The sequence below is a fragment of the Pseudophryne corroboree genome, unplaced genomic scaffold (genome assembly GCF_028390025.1).
Source record: "Pseudophryne corroboree isolate aPseCor3 unplaced genomic scaffold, aPseCor3.hap2 scaffold_322, whole genome shotgun sequence".
Lineage (NCBI taxonomy): Eukaryota > Metazoa > Chordata > Amphibia > Anura > Myobatrachidae > Pseudophryne > Pseudophryne corroboree.
In genome coordinates, this window is record NW_026969903.1 from 161,114 (window position 1) to 176,088 (window position 14,975).

Here is a 14,975-nt window from a genome sequence, read left to right on the forward strand (position 1 = left end):
GCACCCCCCTGTTAAGTGAAGGAGATCCAACTGAGGCAGCACAAGGGAACTCTCGAAAGAAGAACAAGGCTAAAGGAAAATCTGAAACAAAGAAATCTGACTTTTACCAGAGCTGACCAGAAGAAATCACAAACACAGCCTCCCACTACCACAAATAATGCAGTCGAGTTTCCCACATTTGGGGAAATCACAGGGGTCAGCATACCCAAAATGCAATGAATGAACCTCACCCTGGGAGAAAAATCTTCATGACCATGGTATCTCCTATGCAAAATAAGTATGATTTGGAAGAGGGCTGGGGAGGGCCGCTGCTCATGCACATCTCTGTCAAGTAAAGGAGATTCAACTGAGGCAGCACAAGGGAACTCTCATCTTGGGACAACAACTGCAGGGTGAACATATATTTTCAGATGAACATGGGAGGGCAGAAGGCTGCCTAATACTGAAGCACCCCCAAACAACAAACCAAATGCAACAACTAGTGCAAGCATTCCTGGGGGAAGGCCTGCCGCAGATGGATTTGCATATGGTGATGTCATCCAAGCAGTTGGTCAAAGTTGGCTTCAACCCTCGTCTGCATATGAAAAGAGAAAAGGGGCGTGCAGGGCATGGTGGCCTTTTGCGGCGCTTGGCTGACCCCTAGTTTGCATTAAACACCTCCACCCTCCTTTGGTGTGGGGCTCATGTTGGCTATGCCCCAGCCCCTGAAGCATTCAAGCTGAATTCTTGCAGCAGCTGGGCACTGTAACAGCTCCAGAGCTGCTCTGTAAGGCAAGTAAAAGGGTGTGGGCCCTGCAGCACTACCTGTAGTTCGCATTGTGCGTTGGAAGGCACAAAGTAAGCAGACAGGAGGAGAAGTCAGGATAGTGCGCAAGGGCATAGAAGGGAGCGGCTCAAGAAAAGAGAAGTGGAAACAGACAGCAAACTAGGCTGGAGAGAGACCTGAGACAAAGAGATCTGAATTATACGAGAGCCGACCAGGGGAAACACAAATTATGCAGTCAAGTTTCCCACATTTGGGGAAATCGCAGGAGCAGCACACCCAGAGTGCAATGGGTGAGCCTTGCCCTGGGAGAAGCACCTTCATGATCATAGTATCTCACCTGGCAGGTAAGTAGGAGTTGGGCTAGAGCTGGGGAGGGTCGCTGCTCGGGTACCCCCCTGTAAAGTGAAGGAGATCCAACTGAGGCAGCACAAGGGAACTCTCGAAAGAAGAACAAGGCTAGAGGAAAATCTGAGACAAAGAAATCTGACTTTTACCAGAGCTGACCAGAGGAAAGCACAAACACAGTCCCCCACTACCACAAATAATGCAGTCAAGTTTCCCACATTTGGGGAAATCACAGAGGTCAGCATACCCAAAATGCAATGAATGAACCTCACCCTGGGAGAACAATCTTCATGACCATGGTATCTCCTATGCAAAATAAGTATGATTTGGAATAGGGCTGGGAAGGGCCGCTGCTCATGCACATCTCTGTCAAGTAAAGGAGATTCAACTGAGGCAGCACAAGGGAACTCTCATCTGGGGACAACAACTGCAGGGAGAACACATATTTTCAGATGAACATGGGAGGGCAGAAGGCTGCCTAATACTGAAGCACCCCCAAACAACAAACCAAATGCAACAACTAGTGCAAGCATTCCTGGGGGAAGGCCTGCCGCAGATGGATTTGCATACGGTGATGTCATCCAAGCAGTGGGTCAAAGTTGGCTTCAACCCTCATCTGCATATGAAAAGAGAAAAGGGGCGTGCAGGGCATGGCAGCCTTTTGCGGTGCTTGGATGACCCCTAGTTCGCATTAAACACCTCCACCCTCCTTCGGTGTGGGGCTCATGTTGGCTATGCCCCAGCCCCTGAAGCATTCAAGCTGATTTCTTGCAGCAGCTGGGCACTGTAACAGCTCCAGAGCTGCTCTGTAAGGCAAGTAAAAGGGTGTGGGCCCTGCAGCACTACCTGTAGTTTGCATTGTGCATTGGAAGGCACAAAGTAAGCAGATGGGAGGAGAAGTCAGGATAGTGCACAAGGGTATAGAAGGGAGCGGCTGAAGAAAAGAGAAGTGGAAACAGACAGCAAACTAGGCTGGAGAGAGACCTGAGACAAAGAGATCTGAATTATACGTGAGCCGACCAGGGGAAACACAAATTATGCAGTCAAGATTCCCACATTTGGGGAAATCGCAGGAGCATCACACCCAGAGTACAATGGGTGAGCCTTGCCCTGGGAGAAGCACCTTCATGATCATAGTATCTCACCTGGCAGGTAAGTAGGAGTTGGGCTAGAGCTGGGGAGGGTCGCTGCTCGGGTACCCCCCTGTAAAGTGAAGGAGATCCAACTGAGGCAGCACAAGGGAACTCTCGAAAGAAGAACAAGGCTAAAGGAAAATCTGAGACAAAGAAATCTGACTTTTACCAGAGCTGACCAGAGGAAAGCACAAACACAGTCTCCCACTACCACAAATAATGCAGTCAAGTTTCCGACATTTGGGGAAATCACAGGGGTCAGCATACCCAAAATGCAATGAATGAACCTCACCCTGGGAGAAAAATCTTCATGACCATGGTATCTCCTATGCAAAATAAGTATGATTTGGAATAGGGCTGGGGAGGGCCGCTGCTCATGCACATCTCTGTCAAGTAAAGGAGATTCAACTGAGGCAGCACAAGGGAACTCTCATCTTGGGACAACAACTGCAGGGAGAACATATATTTTCAGATGAACATGGGAGGGCAGAAGGCTGCCTAATACTGAAGCACCCCCAAACAACAAACCAAATGCAACAACTAGTGCAAGCATTCCTGGGGGAAGGCCTGCCGCAGATGGATTTGCATATGGTGATGTCATCCAAGCAGTGGGTCAAAGTTGGCTTCAACCCTCGTCTGCATATGAAAAGAGAAAAGGGGCGTGCAGGGCATGGTGGCCTTTTGCGGCGCTTGGCTGACCCCTAGTTTGCATTAAACACCTCCACCCTCCTTTGGTGTGGGGCTCATGTTTGCTATGCCCCAGCCCCTGAAGCATTCAAGCTGATTTCTTGCAGCAGCTGGGCACTGTAACAGCTCCAGAGCTGCTCTGTAAGGCAAGTAAAAGGGTGTGGGCCCTGCAGCACTACCTGTAGTTCGCATTGTGCATTGGAAGGCACAAAGTAAGCAGACGGGAGGAGAAGTCAGGATAGTGCACAAGGGTATAGAAGGGAGCGGCTGAAGAAAAGAGAAGTGGAAACAGACAGCAAACTAGGCTGGAGAGAGACCTGAGACAAAGAGATCTGAATTATACGAGAGCCGACCAGGGGAAACACAAATTATGCAGTCAAGTTTCCCACATTTGGGGAAATCGCAGGGGCAGCACACCCAGAGTGCAATGGGTGAGCCTTGCCCTGGGAGAAGCACCTTCATGATCATAGTATCTCACCTGGCAGGTAAGTAGGAGTTGGGCTAGAGCTGGGGAGGGTCGCTGCTCGGGTTCCCCCCTGTGAAGTGAAGGAGATCCAACTGAGGCAGCACCAGGGAACTCTCGAAAGAAGAACAAGGCTAGAGGAAGATCTGAGACAAAGAAATCTGACTTTTACCAGAGCTGACCAGAGGAAAGCACAAACACAGTCCCCCACTACCACAAATAATGCAGTCGAGTTTCCCACATTTGGGAAAATCACAGGGGTCAGCATACCCAGAATGCAATGAATGAACCTCACCCTGGGAGAACAATCTTCATGACCATGGTATCTCCTATGCAAAATAAGTATGATTTGGGATAGGGCTGGTGAGGGCCGCTGCTCAGGCACATCTCTGTCAAGCAAAGGAGATTCAACTGAGGCAGCACAAGGGAACTCTCATCTGGGGACAACAACTGCAGGGAGACCACATCTTTTCAGATGAACATGGGAGGGCGGAAGGCTGCCTAATACTGAAGCACCATCAAATATCAAACCATATGCAACAACTAGTACAAGCACTCCTGGGGGAAGGTCTGCAGCAGACGGATTTGCATATGGTGATGTTATCCAAGCAGTGGGCCAAAGTTGACTGGAACCCTCATCTGCATATGAAAAGAGAAAAGGGGCATGCAGGGCATGGCGGCCTGTTGCAGTGCTTGGATGACCCCTAGTTCGCATTAAACACCCCCACCCTCCTTTGGTGTGGGGCTCATGTTGGCCATGCCCCATCCCCTGAAGCATTCAAGCTGATTTCTTGCAGCAGCTGGGCACTGTAACAGCTCCAGAGCTGCTCTGTAAGGCAAGTAAAAGGGTGTGGGCCCTGAAGCACTACCTGTAGTTTGCATTGTGCATTGGAAGGCACAAAGTAAGCAGACGGGAGGAGAAGTCAGGATAGTGCACAAGGGTATAGAAGGGAGCGGCTGAAGAAAAGAGAAGTGGAAACAGACAGCAAACTAGGCTGGAGAGAGACCTGAGACAAAGAGATCTGAATTATACGAGAGCCGACCAAGGGAAACACAAATTATGCAGTCAAGTTTCCCACATTTGGGGAAATCGCAGGGGCAGCACACCCAGAGTGCAATGGGTGAGCCTTGCCCTGGGAGAAGCACCTTCATGATCATAGTATCTCACCTGGCAGGTAAGTAGGAGTTGGGCTAGAGCTGGGGAGGGTCGCTGCTCGGGTACCCCCCTGTAAAGTGAAGGAGATCCAACTGAGGCAGCACAAGGGAACTCTCGAAAGAAGAACAAGGCTAGAGGAAAATCTGAGACAAAGAAATCTGACTTTTACCAGAGCTGACCAGAGGAAAGCACAAACACAGTCCCCCACTACCACAAATAATGCAGTCAAGTTTCCCACATTTGGGGAAATCACAGGGGTCAGCATACCCAAAATGCAATGAATGAACCTCACCCTGGGAGAACAATCTTCATGACCATGGTATCTCCTATGCAAAATAAGTATGATTTGGAATAGGGCTGGGGAGGGCCGCTGCTCATGCACATCTCTGTCAAGTAAAGGAGATTCAACTGAGGCAGCACAAGGGAACTCTCATCTGGGGACAACAACTGCAGGGAGAACACATATTTTCAGATGAACATGGGAGGGCAGAAGGCTGCCTAATACTGAAGCACCCCCAAACAACAAACCAAATGCAACAACTAGTGCAAGCATTCCTGGGGGAAGTTCTGCAGAAGACGGATTTGCATACGGTGATGTCATCCAAGCAGTGGGTCAAAGTTGGCTTCAACCCTCATCTGCATATGAAAAGAGAAAATGGGCGTGCAGGGCATGGCGGCCTTTTGCGGTGCTTGGATGACCCCTAGTTCGCATTAAACACCTCCACCCTCCTTTGGTGTGGGGCTCATGTTGGCCATGCCCCATCCCCTGAAGCATTCAAGCTGATTTCTTGCAGCAGCTGGGCACTGTAACAGCTCCAGAGCTGCTCTGTAAGGCAAGTAAAAGGGTGTGGGCCCTGCAGCACTTCCTGTAGTTTGCATTGTGCATTGGAAGGCACAAAGTAAGCAGACTGGAGGAGAAGTCAGGATAGTGCACAAGGGTATAGAAGGGAGCGGCTGAAGAAAAGAGAAGTGGAAACAGACAGCAAACTAGGCTGGAGAGAGACCTGAGACAAAGAGATCTGAATTATACGAGAGCCGACCAGGGGAAACACAAATTATGCAGTCAAGTTTCCCACATTTGGGGAAATCGCAGGGGCAGCACACCCAGAGTGCAATGGGTGAGCCTTGCCCTGGGAGAAGCACCTTCATGTTAGCATAAAAATAAAGCCAGAAAATGAAGAGCTGTTTAATCAGTCAATTGGATTTTTTTGCCAGCATATTTCTTTTTTCTCTGCAACCCACTGCTAAATTGTGCTTCCTAGCTGTTTTTATAAAATCACTGAATCAAATCTAACTCTGATTACATCAGAGAAGGCCAGGTACCCTACACCATAACAGGGGTTTTCGAAATTTTGACTTGTCTACTTAAATATCACCAAAATCTGATCACAAGGTCAATTACGTCCCTGGGTGGGATTGAACCACCAACCTTTTGATTAATAGCTGAACACACTAACCGATTGCGCCACAGAGACACTTTGCAAAAAGTACATACTGACAAAGACTAATAAGCATTCATCTAGAACGTTTCCTAGAAAAACTTTAAAAAGTCAATAATCTGGAGAGTTTTTGTAAGATGTTTCTTCCAGCAACCAATGAAGAAACACATTGGTACTTTCGCATGATGAGTGAGTGCTTCAGGATCTCCTGCACTTACATGTGCAGCAGAGTACTGCACTGGAAGCATGCTGGGCCCATAACCCAGAGGTAGGCAGATTGAAACTATCCTTTGCTATATGCATTTTTTTTTTGTTCATTAAAGTAATCCAAAACTGGGATTGATATTTTAGCTTTTATTTTTACTTAAAGTACAATAACTTTTACCATTTTAATTTTTTTTAATAGTATATTGACAGTATTGTTTTCTTTCAAAAATCCAATTAATTTTCTTTACCCGATTATTAAAATGGTAATTGACAAAAACAAACTACATTGTCACCAGAAGAGCAATACAAAATGTACAAGTGATATATTAAAATCATCTTTTCAGCTTGAATTTCAATGATGCATTGGGGCAACGATTTTGTGAGAAACATCTTCACCCTTAAATAAAGATTTTCTTAATTCCTTACCTGTGTGCTAATTAGATATCACCTTGTTTTCACATTAAACAGACTTCCACATGAGAAAGCAGCAAGGATGCAGTGGCGTTAATGTTTCCTGGTGTCAACCTGTATTATTTCAGTAGATATTGAAATGAGGATGCATCTTGCTGCCTTTCCAATGAAGCAAGTTTAATTTAGTAATAGGTGAAAAACCATCACCACAAATATGTTAATCAGATACTTGGCTTTGTGGACACTTTTCAGAGAACAAATTAGTTAGCATAAAAATAAAGCCAGAAAATGAAGAGCTGTTTAATCATTCAATTGGATTTTTCTGCCAGCATATTTCTTTTTCTCTGCAACCCACTGCTAAATTGTGCTTCCTAGCTGTTTTTATAACATCACTGAATCAAATCTAACTCTGATTACATCAGAGAAGGCCAGGTACCCTACACCATAAGAGGGGGTTTGCAATTTTGACTTGTCTACTTAAATATCACCAAAATCTGATCACAAGGTCAATTACGTCCCTGGGTGGGATTGAACCACCAACCTTTTGATTAATAGCTGCACACACTAACCGATTGCGCCACAGAGACACTTTGCGAAAAGTATATACTGACAAAGACTAATAAGCATTCATCTAGAACGTTTCCTAGAAAAACTTTAAAAAGTCAATAATCTGGAGAGTGTTTGTAAGATGTTTCTTCCAGCAACCAATGAAGAAACACATTGGTACTTTCGCATGATGAGTGAGTGCTTCAGGATCTCTTGCACTTACATGTGCAGCAGAGTACTGCAATGGAAGCATGCTGGGTCCATAACCCAGAGGTAGGCAGATTGAAACTATCCTTTGCTATATGCATTTTTTTTTGTTCATTAAAGTAATCCAAAACTGGGATTGATATTTTAGCTTTTATTTTTACTTAAAGTACAATAACTTTTACCATTTTAATTTGTTTTAATAGTATATTGACAGTATTGTTTTCTTTCAAAAATCCACTTAATTTTCTTTACCCTATTATTAAAATGGTAATTGACAAAAACAAACTACATTGTCACCAGAAGAGCAATACAAAATGTACAAGTGATATATTAAAATCATCTTTCCAGCTTGAATTTCAATGATGCATTGGGGCAACGATTTTGTGAGAAACATCTTCACCCTTAAATAAAGATTTTCTTAATTCCTTACCTGTGTGCTAATTAGATATCACCTTGTTTTCACATTAAACAGACTTCCACATGAGAAAGCAGCAAGGATGCAGTGGCGTTAATGTTTCCTGGTGTCAACCTGTATTATTTCAGTAGATATTGAAATGAGGATGCATCTTGCTGCCTTTCCAATGAAGCAAGTTTAATTTAGTAATAGGTGAAAAACCATCCCTACAAATATGTTAATCAGATACTTGGCTTTGTGGACACTTTTCAGAGAACAAATTAGTTAGCATAAAAATAAAGCCAGAAAATGAAGAGCTGTTTAATCACTCAATTGGATTTTTCTGCCAGCATTTTTCTTTTTCTCTGCAACCCACTGCTAAATTGTGCTTCCTAGCTGTTTTTATAAAATCACTGAATCAAATCTAACTCTGATTACATCAGAGAAGGCCAGGTACCCTACACCATAACAGGGGGTTTGAAATTTTGACTTGTCTACTTAAAGATCACCAAAATCTGATAACAAGGTCAATTAAGTCCCTGGGTGGGATTGAACCACCAACCTTTTGGTTAATAGCCTTACACACTAACTGATTGCGCCACCGCGACACTTTGCAAAAGTACATACTGACAAAGGCTAATAAGCATTCATCTAGAACGATTCCTAGAAACATTTTAAAAAGTCAATAATGTGGAGAGTTTTTGTATGATGTTTCTTCCATCAACCAATGAAGAAACACATTGGTACTTTCCCATGATGAGTGAGTGCTTCAGGATCTCTTGCACTTACATGTGCAGCAGAGTACTGTAATGGAAGCATGCTGGGTCCATAACCCAGAGGTAGGCAGATTGAAACTATCCTTTGCTATATGCATTTTATTTTGTTCATTAAAGTAATCCAAAACTGGGATTGATATTTTAGCTTTTATTTTTACTTAAAGTACAATAACTTTTACCATTTTAATTTGTTTTAATAGTATATTGACAGTATTGTTTTCTTTCAAAAATCCAATTAATTTTCTTTACCCGATTATTAAAATGGTTATTGACAAAAGCAAACTACATTGTCACCAGAAGAGCAATACAAAATGTACAAGTGATATATTAAAATCATCTTTCCAGCTTGAATTTCAATGATGCATTGGGGCAACGATTTTGTGAGAAACATCTTCACCCTTAAATAAAGATTTTCTTAATTCCTTACCTGTGTGCTAATTAGATATCACCTTGTTTTCACATTAAACAGACTTCCACATGAGAAAGCAGCAAGGATGCAGTGGCGTTAATGTTTCCTGGTGTCAACCTGTATTATTTCAGTAGATATTGAAATGAGGATGCATCTTGCTGCCTTTCCAATGAAGCAAGTTTAATTTAGTAATAGGTGAAAAACCATCCCTACAAAGATGTTAATCAGATACTTGGCTTTGTGGACACTTTTCAGAGAACAAATTTGTTAGCATAAAAATAAAGCCAGAAAATGAAGAGCTGTTTAATCAGTCAATTGGATTTTTTTGCCAGCATATTTTTTTTTCTCTGCAACCCACTGCTAAATTGTGCTTCCTAGCTGTTTTTATAAAATCACTGAATCAAATCTAACTCTGATTACATCAGAGAAGGCCAGGTACCCTACACCATAACAGGGGTTTTCGAAATTTTGACTTGTCTACTTAAATATCACCAAAATCTGATCACAAGGTCAATTACATCCCTGGGTGGGATTGAACCACCAACCTTTTGATTAATAGCTGAACACACTAACCGATTGCGCCACAGAGACACTTTGCAAAAAGTACATACTGACAAAGACTAATAAGCATTCATCTAGAACGTTTCCTAGAAAAACTTTAAAAAGTCAATAATCTGGAGAGTTTTTGTAAGATGTTTCTTCCAGCAACCAATGAAGAAACACATTGGTACTTTCGCATGATGAGTGAGTGCTTCAGGATCTCTTGCACTTACATGTGCAGCAGAGTACTGCACTGGAAGCATGCTGGGCCCATAACCCAGAGGTAGGCAGATTGAAACTATCCTTTGCTATATGCATTTTTTTTTTGTTCATTAAAGTAATCCAAAACTGGGATTGATATTTTAGCTTTTATTTTTACTTAAAGTACAATAACTTTTACCATTTTAATTTGTTTTAATAGTATATTGACAGTATTGTTTTCTTTCAAAAATCCAATTAATTTTCTTTACCCGATTATTAAAATGGTAATTGACAAAAACAAACTACATTGTCACCAGAAGAGCAATACAAAATGTACAAGTGATATATTAAAATCATCTTTCCAGCTTGAATTTCAATGATGCATTGGGGCAACGATTTTGTGAGAAACATCTTCACCCTTAAATAAAGATTTTCTTAATTCCTTACCTGTGTGCTAATTAGATATCACCTTGTTTTCACATTAAACAGACTTCCACATGAGAAAGCAGCAAGGATGCAGTGGCGTTAATGTTTCCTGGTGTCAACCTGTATTATTTCAGTAGATATTGAAATGAGGATGCATCTTGCTGCCTTTCCAATGAAGCAAGTTTAATTTAGTAATAGGTGAAAAACCATCCCTACAAATATGTTAATCAGATACTTGGCTTTGTGGACACTTTTCAGAGAACAAATTTGTTAGCATAAAAATAAAGCCAGAAAATGAAGAGCTGTTTAATCAGTCAATTGGATTTTTTTGCCAGCATATTTCTTTTTCTCTGCAACCCACTGCTAAATTGTGCTTCCTAGCTGTTTTTATAAAATCACTGAATCAAATCTAACTCTGATTACATCAGAGAAGGCCAGGTACCCTACACCATAACAGGGGTTTTCGAAATTTTGACTTGTCTACTTAAATATCACCAAAATCTGATCACAAGGTCAATTACGTCCCTGGGTGGGATTGAACCACCAACCTTTTGATTAATAGCTGAACACACTAACCGATTGCGCCACAGAGACACTTTGCAAAAAGTACATACTGACAAAGACTAATAAGCATTCATCTAGAACGTTTCCTAGAAAAACTTTAAAAAGTCAATAATCTGGAGAGTTTTTGTAAGATGTTTCTTCCAGCAACCAATGAAGAAACACATTGGTACTTTCGCATGATGAGTGAGTGCTTCAGGATCTCTTGCACTTACATGTGCAGCAGAGTACTGCACTGGAAGCATGCTGGGCCCATAACCCAGAGGTAGGCAGATTGAAACTATCCTTTGCTATATGCATTTTTTTTTTGTTCATTAAAGTAATCCAAAACTGGGATTGATATTTTAGCTTTTATTTTTACTTAAAGTACAATAACTTTTACCATTTTAATTTGTTTTAATAGTATATTGACAGTATTGTTTTCTTTCAAAAATCCAATTAATTTTCTTTACCCGATTATTAAAATGGTAATTGACAAAAACAAACTACATTGTCACCAGAAGAGCAATACAAAATGTACAAGTGATATATTAAAATCATCTTTCCAGCTTGAATTTCAATGATGCATTGGGGCAACGATTTTGTGAGAAACATCTTCACCCTTAAATAAAGATTTTCTTAATTCCTTACCTGTGTGCTAATTAGATATCACCTTGTTTTCACATTAAACAGACTTCCACATGAGAAAGCAGCAAGGATGCAGTGGCGTTAATGTTTCCTGGTGTCAACCTGTATTATTTCAGTAGATATTGAAATGAGGATGCATCTTGCTGCCTTTCCAATGAAGCAAGTTTAATTTAGTAATAGGTGAAAAACCATCACTACAAATATGTTAATCAGATACTTGGCTTTGTGGACACTTTTCAGAGAACAAATTAGTTAGCATAAAAATAAAGCCAGAAAATGAAGAGCTGTTTAATCACTCAATTGGATTTTTCTGCCAGCATATTTCTTTTTCTCTGCAACCCACTGCTAAATTGTGCTTCCTAGCTGTTTTTATAAAATCACTGAATCAAATCTAACTCTGATTACATCAGAGAAGGCCAGGTACCCTACACCATAACAGGGGGTTTGAAATTTTGACTTGTCTACTTAAAGATCACCAAAATCTGATAACAAGGTCAATTAAGTCCCTGGGTGGGATTGAACCACCAACCTTTTGGTTAATAGCCTTACACACTAACTGATTGCGCCACAGCGACACTTTGCAAAACTATATACTGACAAAGGCTAATAAGCATTCATCTAGAACGATTCCTAGAAACATTTTAAAAAGTCAATAATGTGGAGAGTTTTTGTAAGATGTTTCTTCCATCAACCAATGAAGAAACACATTGGTACTTTCCCATGATGAGTGAGTGCTTCAGGATCTCTTGCACTTACATGTGCAGCAGAGTACTGTAATGGAAGCATGCTGGGTCCATAACCCAGAGGTAGGCAGATTGAAACTATCCTCTGCTATATGCATTTTTTTTGTTAATTAAAGTAATCCAAAACTGGGATTGATATTTTTGCTCTTTTATTTTTACTTAAAGTACAATAACTTTTACCATTTTAATTTGTTTTAATAGTATATTGACAGTATTGTTTTCTTTCAAAAATCCAATTAATTTTCTTTACCCGATTATTAAAATGGTAATTGACAAAAACAAACTACATTGTCACCAGAAGAGCAATACAAAATGTACAAGTGATATATTAAAATCATCTTTCCAGCTTGAATTTCAATGATGCATTGGGGCAACGATTTTGTGAGAAACATCTTCACCCTTAAATAAAGATTTTCTTAATTCCTTACCTGTGTGCTAATTAGATATCACCTTGTTTTCACATTAAACAGACTTCCACATGAGAAAACAGCAAAGATGCAGTGGCGTTAATGTTTCCTGGTGTCAACCTGTATTATTTCCGTAGATATTGAAATGAGGATGCATCTTGCTGCCTTTCCAATGAAGCAAGTTTAATTTAGTAATAGGTGAAAAACCATCCCTACAAAGATGTTAATCAGATACTTGGCTTTGTGGACACTTTTCAGAGAACAAATTTGTTATCATAAAAATAAAGCCAGAAAATGAAGAGCTGTTTAATCACTCAATTGGATTTTTCTGCCAGCATTTTTCTTTTTCTCTGCAACCCACTGCTAAATTGTGCTTCCTAGCTGATTTTTTATAAAATCACTTAATCAAATCTAACTCTGATTACATCAGAGAAGGCCAGGTACCCTACACCATAAGAGGGGGTTTGCAATTTTGACTTGTCTACTTAAATATCACCAAAATCTGATCACAAGGTCAATTACGTCCCTGGGTGGGATTGAACCACCAACCTTTTGACTAATAGCTGAACACACTAACCGATTGCGCCACAGAGACACTTTGCAAAAAGTCCATACTGACAAAGACTAATAAGCATTCATCTAGAACGTTTCCTAGAAAAACTTTAAAAAGTCATTAATCTGGAGAGTTTTTGTAAGATGTTTCTTCCAGCAACCAATGAAGAAACACATTGGTACTTTCCCATGATGAGTGAGTGCTTCAGGATCTCTTGCACTTACATGTGCAGCAGAGTACTGTAATGGAAGCATGCTGGGTCCATAACCCAGAGGTAGGCAGATTGAAACTATCCTCTGCTATATGCATTTTTTTTTGTTAATTAAAGTAATCCAAAACTGGGATTGATATTTTTGCTCTTTTATTTTTACTTAAAGTACAATAACTTTTACCATTTTAATTTGTTTTAATAGTATATTGACAGTATTGTTTTCTTTCAAAAATCCAATTAATTTTCTTTACCCGATTATTAAAATGGTAATTGACAAAAGCAAACTACATTGTCACCAGAAGAGCAATACAAAATGTACAAGTGATATATTAAAATCATCTTTCCAGCTTGAATTTCAATGATGCATTGGGGCAACGATTTTGTGAGAAACATCTTCACCCTTAAATAAAGATTTTCTTAATTCCTTACCTGTGTGCTAATTAGATATCACCTTGTTTTCACATTAAACAGACTTCCACATGAGAAAGCAGCAAGGATGCAGTGGCGTTAATGTTTCCTGGTGTCAACCTGTATTATTTCAGTAGATATTGAAATGAGGATGCATCTTGCTGCCTTTCCAATGAAGCAAGTTTAATTTAGTAATAGGTGAAAAACCATCCCTACAAAGATGTTAATCAGATACTTGGCTTTGTGGACACTTTTCAGAGAACAAATTTGTTAGCATAAAAATAAAGCCAGAAAATGAAGAGCTGTTTAATCAGTCAATTGGATTTTTTTGCCAGCATATTTCTTTTTCTCTGCAACCCACTGCTAAATTGTGCTTCCTAGCTGTTTCTATAAAATCACTGAATCAAATCTAACTCTGATTACATCAGAGAAGGCCAGGTACCCTACACCATAACAGGGGTTTTCGAAATTTTGACTTGTCTACTTAAATATCACCAAAATCTGATCACAAGGTCAATTACGTCCCTGGGTGGGATTGAACCACCAACCTTTCGATTAATAGCTGAACACACTAACCGATTGCGCCACAGAGACACTTTGCAAAAAGTACATACTGACAAAGACTAATAAGCATTCATCTAGAACGTTTCCTAGAAAAACTTTAAAAAGTCAATAATCTGGAGAGTTTTTGTAAGATGTTTCTTCCAGCAACCAATGAAGAAACACATTGGTACTTTCGCATGATGAGTGAGTGCTTCAGGATCTCTTGCACTTACATGTGCAGCAGAGTACTGCACTGGAAGCATGCTGGGCCCATAACCCAGAGGTAGGCAGATTGAAACTATCCTTTGCTATATGCATTTTTTTTTGTTCATTAAAGTAATCCAAAACTGGGATTGATATTTTAGCTTTTATTTTTACTTAAAGTACAATAACTTTTACCATTTTAATTTTTTTTAATAGTATATTGACAGTATTGTTTTCTTTCAAAAATCCAATTAATTTTCTTTACCCGATTATTAAAATGGTAATTGACAAAAACAAACTACATTGTCACCAGAAGAGCAATACAAAATGTACAAGTGATATATTAAAATCATCTTTCCAGCTTGAATTTCAATGATGCATTGGGGCAACGATTTTGTGAGAAACATCTTCACCCTTAAATAAAGATTTTCTTAATTCCTTACCTGTGTGCTAATTAGATATCACCTTGTTTTCACATTAAACAGACTTCCACATGAGAAAGCAACAAGGATGCAGTGGCGTTAATGTTTCCTGGTGTCAACCTGTATTATTTCAGTAGATATTGAAATGAGGATGCATCTTGCTGCCTTTCCAATGAAGCAAGTTTAATTT

At 40.4% G+C, this 14,975-nt stretch overlaps 8 non-coding genes and 1 pseudogene across 8 annotated transcripts; all 9 read right to left on the bottom strand.

Moving 5' to 3' along the window:
- Nucleotides 1-117: 117 nt before the first annotated feature.
- LOC135018317 (U1 spliceosomal RNA) lies at nucleotides 118-281 on the bottom strand. The gene has a single exon (XR_010216031.1). It is a non-coding gene; the product is annotated as a U1 spliceosomal RNA (small nuclear RNA).
- Nucleotides 282-955: 674 nt separating this feature from the next.
- Nucleotides 956-1,118, bottom strand: LOC135018378 (U1 spliceosomal RNA). The gene has a single exon (XR_010216087.1). It is a non-coding gene; the product is annotated as a U1 spliceosomal RNA (small nuclear RNA).
- Nucleotides 1,119-1,270: 152 nt separating this feature from the next.
- Nucleotides 1,271-1,434, bottom strand: LOC135018263 (U1 spliceosomal RNA). Its single transcript, XR_010215980.1, has one exon. It is a non-coding gene; the product is annotated as a U1 spliceosomal RNA (small nuclear RNA).
- Nucleotides 1,435-2,119: 685 nt separating this feature from the next.
- LOC135018472 (U1 spliceosomal RNA) lies at nucleotides 2,120-2,271 on the bottom strand (annotated as a pseudogene).
- Nucleotides 2,272-2,423: 152 nt separating this feature from the next.
- On the bottom strand, nucleotides 2,424-2,587 carry LOC135018329 (U1 spliceosomal RNA). The gene has a single exon (XR_010216043.1). It is a non-coding gene; the product is annotated as a U1 spliceosomal RNA (small nuclear RNA).
- A 674-nt stretch (nucleotides 2,588-3,261) lies between these two features.
- Nucleotides 3,262-3,424, bottom strand: LOC135018364 (U1 spliceosomal RNA). Its single transcript, XR_010216074.1, has one exon. It is a non-coding gene; the product is annotated as a U1 spliceosomal RNA (small nuclear RNA).
- A 152-nt stretch (nucleotides 3,425-3,576) lies between these two features.
- LOC135018454 (U1 spliceosomal RNA) lies at nucleotides 3,577-3,740 on the bottom strand. Its single transcript, XR_010216154.1, has one exon. It is a non-coding gene; the product is annotated as a U1 spliceosomal RNA (small nuclear RNA).
- A 674-nt stretch (nucleotides 3,741-4,414) lies between these two features.
- Nucleotides 4,415-4,577, bottom strand: LOC135018388 (U1 spliceosomal RNA). Its single transcript, XR_010216097.1, has one exon. It is a non-coding gene; the product is annotated as a U1 spliceosomal RNA (small nuclear RNA).
- A 152-nt stretch (nucleotides 4,578-4,729) lies between these two features.
- Nucleotides 4,730-4,893, bottom strand: LOC135018548 (U1 spliceosomal RNA). The gene has a single exon (XR_010216237.1). It is a non-coding gene; the product is annotated as a U1 spliceosomal RNA (small nuclear RNA).
- Nucleotides 4,894-14,975: the final 10,082 nt, after the last annotated feature.